Raw genomic sequence first — 6,981 nt, forward strand, 5'->3', positions numbered from 1 at the left:
AGTGCTGGGATTAAAGGCATGCGCCACCACGCCCGGCTCTCGGACTTCTTCACGTGCATTGATTGTGTCCTTGTGCCCATATCTACACACACACACACACACACACACACACATACAAGATAAGTTCTCTTTTTTTGGGGGGAGGGGTGATGGTTTGTATATACTTGGCCCAGGAAGTGGCACTATTAGGAGGTATGGCCTTGTTGGAGTAGGTGTGTCACTGCCTGGGAGTGCTGGGATTGAAGGCGTGCACCATCACACCGAATGATAAGATGATAAGATTCCTTTTTGTAAAAGACCTGGGGGTTAGAGAGAAGGTCCAGCACTAACTGCTCTTGAGGGCTGAGGTTCCACCCCAGCACCCACTGCCAGCTCACAGCCACTGTAACTCCAGCTCCGGGAAATACGCACACACGAACATTTAATAATGAATACTAGTTTTTATCGTTTTTTTTTTTTTTTTTTTACAGGGTTTCTCTGTGTCCTGGAACTCACTCTGTAGACCAGGCTAACCTCGAACTCAGAAATCCGCCTGCCTCTTATCCTCCTATTTCTGATCACAATACATATATCACCATATCAGCTGTGTTGCATTTTAAAGGCACACACACACACACACACACACACACACACACTATGTGTAGTATTTTGGCTGCATGTATGTAAGTACACCCTGTATGCTAACCTGGTACCCACAGAGGTCAGATGAAGGTCTTCAGATCCCCTGGAACTGTAAATTACAAATGGTTCCGAGCTCCCACGCGAGTGCCAGGAATTGAACCCAGGTCCAATGGAAGAGCAGCCAGTGTTCTTAACCACGGAGCCATCTCTCCAGCCCCGTAGTATTTATTTTATTCTCAATTATATGTATGTGTCTGTATGAGTATGTGCATGTGATGCCAAAGGTCAGATATGGAGTTCCAGGTGGATGTGGGAGCTGGGAACTAAAGGCTGAGTCCAAGCCAGGCGTGGTGGCGCATGCCTTAAATCCCAGCACTCGGGAGGCAGAGGCAGGCAGATTTCTGAGTTCGAGGCCAGCCTGGTCTACAGAGTGAGTTCCACGACAGCCAGGGCTATACAGAGAAACCCTGTCTCAAAAAACCACAAAAATAAAAAATAAAAAAATAAAGGCTGGTTCCTCTGCAAGAGCAGTATGTGATCTTAACTTTTGAGCCGTCCCTCCACCTTTGCGTTTGCCTTTTTTAATAAGGCACTTATCAGGCTTGATTTAGTAAACCCAATGGCTAGATAGTTTATCTTCTCAAGCTTACCCAGGAAATTTACAAATATTTATAGTCGAGTCTGGGTTTAGTGACTCATATTTACTTTTCCAGCATTTGGAATTTGGGGTAGAGGATTACCATGAGTTCCAGGGCAGCCTGGGCTATGCAAGTGTTCTGCAGACTAACCTTGTCTATGGAGTGAGACCCTGACTTAAAACAACGATGATGGGGCCAGAGAGATGAATCAGGGGCTAAAATCACTGGCTGCCCTTCCGGAGCACACATGGCACACACACATGGAAGCAAGACACCTGTAGACAGGCTCGGGATGGTTGCACGCACCTTTGATGCCGGCACCCAGGAGGCAGAGGAGGGTGGGTCTCTGAGTGTGAGACCAGCTTCCTTTACATGGCAAGCTCCAGGACATCGAGGACTACATAGAAAGACTCTGCCTCGCAAAGCGTGGTGGTGCATGCCTTTAATCCCAGCACTTGGGAGGCAGAGGCAGATGGATTTCTGAGTTTGAGGCCAGCCTGGTCTACAAAGTGAGTTCCAGGACAGCCAGGGCTATACAGAGACCCTGTCTCGAAAAAACAAAACAAGAGAACACTTGCTCCTGCAGAAGATGGGGGTAAGATTCCCAGAGCCGGGGTGTGGCTCACAACTACCTGTAACTCCAGTTCTAGAGAAATATTGACCTCTCCTGCCCCCAAAGATATTATGTGTACACGGCGCACAGACAGGCTGGCAAGGCACATTCAAAACTTTATAGGGGCTAAAATTCAAATGTAATATTTTCCCTTATCAATCCACTATCTTTAACTCAGGAATGGTGGCATTTGTGTGTCCCAGCATTCTGGACGATGAAGCAGAGTAGTCTAAGCAACACTGGGGAAAAATGGTTAAAAGCAAAGGAGAAAAGCAAGGTGTGGAGAGTGAAGGAGTAGGAGTACAGTTGACTTTACCCCTAATTCACTACCAATTGTAAGGAGAATTATTTGCCTACAGGTCGTAGAAAACCAAGCACGGGGCCCAGCAGCAGCAAGTAGTGACCTGTTACGAGCTGTGTTAGCTGGCCACTCTCCAACAGCTTCTGCCTGATCAAGTATAAACCCTATCTTAGGAACAATGGTGGTGGCAGCTGCTGCTGGGACTCAGGCCCCTCGAGGCCTAGGGGGTTTTAAGGCTGTCTCTAGGGGCCTTCCCCACTCTTCAGGATAGAACTCAGCATGGCACCCGCAGCCTTTTATAACCCAGCCCCAGCCTGCAGGGCTGCTTTCTGTGCCCATGTTCCTCCCTTCCTGAAGGGCTTTCTTTCTAGGTCACTAGGAATCACCTGGCTTTTTTTTTTTTTTTTTTTTTTTTAAATCTTCTGGGAGCAGAGCTGTATACTATCCTGACTCCACAGGTTCTAAGCTTGTTTCCTTAGGCCACCCAGGTTCATCTTTGGGTTGTTAAGGGACCAAGTGGGCTGAAGGTTCTGTGCACTTAGTATGCTCAAGTAAGGCTCAGGGGCCAGGCAGCGGTGGTGCACGCCTTTAATCCCAGCACTTGGGAGGCAGAAGCAGGCGGACTTCTGAGTTCGAGGCCAGCCTGGTCTACAGAGTAAGTTCCAGGACAGCCAGGGCTACACAGAGAAACCCTGTCTCGAAAAACCCAGGGTGTTACTATGATACCTGTCTGGTCTGTAGATCAAACTGGCCTCAAACTCAAGGCGATCCACCTGCCTCTGCCTCCTAAATTCTGGATTTAAGGCGATCAGCTATTTTTCTTTTTCTTGTATTATTTTAGGGGCTAGAGACCCAGCTCAGCAGTTGAGAGTGATTACTACCCTTCAGAGGACCCAAGTTTGACTTCCACCACCCAGATCTCGTAGCTCATAACTGCCACTGACGCCAGCTCCAGGCTGGCCTTGTACTCAGAAATCTGCCTGTCTCTGCCTCCCAAGTGCTGGGATTAAAGGCATGCGCCACTACCACCCGGCTTCTTTAAACTCATAATCCCAGCACTCAGGAGGCAGAGACAGGAGGATTTCTGAGAGTTTGAGGCCAGTGTGGTCTACAGAATGAGTTTCAGGACTGCCAAGGCTATAACTGTCTTGAAATACCATGAAAGGCTGGGCAGTGGTGGCACACGCCTTTAATCTCAGCACTTGGGAGGCAAAGGCAGGCAGATTCCAGAACTCAGGTTCAAGGACAGCCAGGGCTACACAGAAAAACCCTGTCTCCCCGGGTGTGGTGGCGCACGCCTTTAATCCCAGCACTCGGGAGGCAGAGGCAGGCGGATTTCTGAGTTCGAGGCCAGCCTGGTCTACAAAGTGAGTTCCAGGACAGCCAGGGCTATCAGAGAAACCCTGTCTCGAAAAAACCAAAAAAAAAAAAAGAAACCCTGTCTCGAAAAAAAAAGAAAGAAGTTCAAGGTTATCTCAGCTATACATGTGTTTGGGAGCAACCTTAGCTACATAAGACCCTATAGTTTATATGTATATACATGTTAATATTTATATGTGCAAATATATACGTGTATATATACATATATGTATATATGTATGTGTGCGCATATATGTATACAATATACAAATACCTGTATGTATTTGTGTATATATGTATGTATGTATATATATATATATACACACACACAAATATACATATCACATAAACACATACCCCCCCAACACACACAGATATATACACACATACATACAATATACAAATACCTGTATGTATGTGTGTATATATGTATGTGTATATATATATATATATATATATATATATATATATATATGCACACACACACAAATATACATATACACATACACACATACCCCCCCCAACACACACACATATATACACACAAACATGCTGGTGTGGTTGCACAAGTCAGCAATCCCAGCACTTACAAGATGGAGGCAGAAGGGTCAGAAGTTCAAGGTTACCATCAGCTCCATAGTGAAGTCAAGGACAACTTGAGCTACAGGAGACTATCTCAGAAACAAAAAGGCAGTGTGACAAAAATGTACAGAGTGGGTGTCTTCTTAGTTAAACATGAGGACCTTAGGCCTCCAGGAAGCACATAACGTTTTGAGCATGCCGGTTGGTTGTGCCATCTTTAATCCCTTTTCTGGGGAGCCAGAGGCAGTCAGATCTCTGTGAGTTCTAACTCACAGAGTTCCCGGACAACCAGAGATATATAAAGAAATCCTGTCTCATAAAAGGAAAAAAAAGGATTGAGTATAGATGGCCAATTCATCAATTCATAATCCCAGCACTTTTTCTGAGGATGCCACCCTAGGTTGTCCTTTGGCAGTGTATGCGTCCCCTCCCCCAATCATGAACACATACATGTGTACACAAATACCACTAAAAAGAAAAAACATACCAACCACAAATTAGAAGCTAGGCCTTGCCTCGTTTTTTTTTTCTTATGTATATGAATAGCTGCATGTACACCGGCAGGCCAGAAGAGGGCGTCACATCCCATTACAGATGGTTGTGAGCCAGCCCCTGATGCTAGGCATTGCTAGAGCAGAGCCAGCGATGTTTCACACTGGCCAACGGGAGGCAGTGATTCTTCAGGACTGGTAATGAACTAAGTCTGTCAAGGAAAGTGCTACAGTGGAGTTGTGAGGACCGGAGTGGACGCTAGAGACTGAGAGAAGGAAGGATAAAGCAGGCTCAGGCAAGGAGGAACCAGAGGCAGGAAGGGAAGGGAGGGAGGGAGGAGACAGAAATTGTGAGCACACAAACCCAGCTTGGAGCTTTCACAGGGGAGTCTTAGAGAAGATCAAGGCTGAAGGCAGGGAGGCCAGCCAGTAGGGGAGGAGAGAAGGAGCCCTTCCTAAGGACAGACAGAGCGTACAGTCTGAATGCTGGGCCTGGTGTGCGCTTGTAATCCTGGCCCTCAGGAACTGGAGGCATGAGGATCTCAATTGCAGACCAGCCTGGGATACATAGTGAGTTGGAGGCCGGCCTAAGTTACAACTGTGAGGTGATATCCTAAGCAGCAGTAGTGAGTTCGAAACTAGACTAAGCTACATAGAGAAACCTTGTGGGCTGTGGGACTGGGTATTCCTGGATTGGAAGGAGACAGATACCTCTTTTAGGCAGCTGTGGGCATTGAGGACAGCTGTCCAGGGCTAGAGAGCTGGCTCAGAGGTTAAGAGCACTATCTGCTCTTCCAGAAGTCCTGAGTTCAATCCCCAACAACCACATGATGGCTCATGACCAACTGTAATGAGATCTGGCGCCCTCTTCTGACTTGCAGGTGTACATGCAGGCAGAACACTGTATACATAATAAGCAAATCATAAAAACAAGAGAAAAACAGCTATCCAGCAGGCAGAGGGATGGGAGGGGGCGATCCAGACTGGATTTGGATTGAAGACCCAGGCCTAACCAAGCTGATAGCTAAAGTTATGGACAAGAACAGAATCGCTAAGGGCAGAATGGTTATAAAAGGGACAGGATGTGTGACTGACCCTATTCTCAAAATGTAAATAGGACCTCATCAGGGTGCCCCATTAACACACTCAGGACCATTTTTCTGTGTTCTGAAGACCTGTGTCTCTAAGGTGTGTAAGTAACTAACCAGTGCTGCCTTCTCTTCTACCACAGTCCTCTCAGGCTTGACCTCCAGTGCTCCCAGCCCCTTCAAGGGAAACTAAAGTGTAGCCTGAACAGAATTTATTCTGGACCTGACTGGTCATGGGAGGAGTGGGCTGGCGCCATACACACAACCTGTCCCAGGTTCTGCCTGCCTCCTGCTCCGCCCCAGGCACTGGCGACTCCCTTTCTGCACACAGGTCTCAGCTGACTGGATCTCTGAGCTGTTTGCTGTGCTCTGTGCCTGTGTCCTCAGCTCTGGGACTGGGTGGCAGAGATACACATCAAGGACCCACGCTTTCATTCCACTGTACTTTACTGACAGAATCTCTTTGTTGTTTTGTTTTGTTTTGTTTTTGTTTTGAGTCAGGGTTTCACAGTGTAGCCTTCCTTGGCTATCCTCGAGCTCACTCTGTTAGACCAGGCTGGCCTCAAACTCACAGAAATCCCCCTGCCTCTGCTTCCTGAGTCCTGGGATTACAGGCATGCACAGCATTGCCATGCCTGCCTACAGAATCCTTTTTCATCCTTTAACCTTTCTGTTTTCCAGAGTAAACCGGGCACGCAGCGAGGAGTCCCAGTCTGCAGCGATGGGAGAGCTGAGTCATTCACGATCTCTGTGGCTCTCCACCTGTTACCTTCCCTGCTTTACACATGAGAGACTGTGAGTGCCTGCTGTCAGGTGACCTGGGCACGACTTCCACAGTCTGACTTCCTCACAAGCAAGTGGAGAAGGTGCTCCCACTGAGGTGGGGGGCAGGGAACCTGTGACATCACATACTTTGCTCAGCTCCAGCAGCCCCCTACCCCAAACCCAGCATGCATCCCATCTCCAAAGTCTTGGGATTCCTAGCTGACTGACTGACAGCAAGAACCCAAGCAGTAATCCACACTGGAAGAGGTAACTAGGTAAGTATGGCTTGGTTCTCAAGCTCCCAGCATCCAGAGGTGTGGGGGAGGGGAGCAGGTAGCTTAGGTGGACCACCCCAGGATGGGGAGACTCATCCTGATTACCAGGGGACCTTACGGGACAGCAGCATTAAGAGTATCTTCTTGCCGGGCGTGGTGGTGCACGCCTTTAATCCCAGCACTCGGGAGGCAGAGGCAGGCGGATTTCTGAGTTCGAGGCCAGCCTGGTCTACAAAGTGAGTTCCAGG

Source organism: Mus caroli, chromosome 17, assembly GCF_900094665.2.
Source record: "Mus caroli chromosome 17, CAROLI_EIJ_v1.1, whole genome shotgun sequence".
Taxonomy (NCBI): Eukaryota; Metazoa; Chordata; class Mammalia; order Rodentia; family Muridae; genus Mus; species Mus caroli.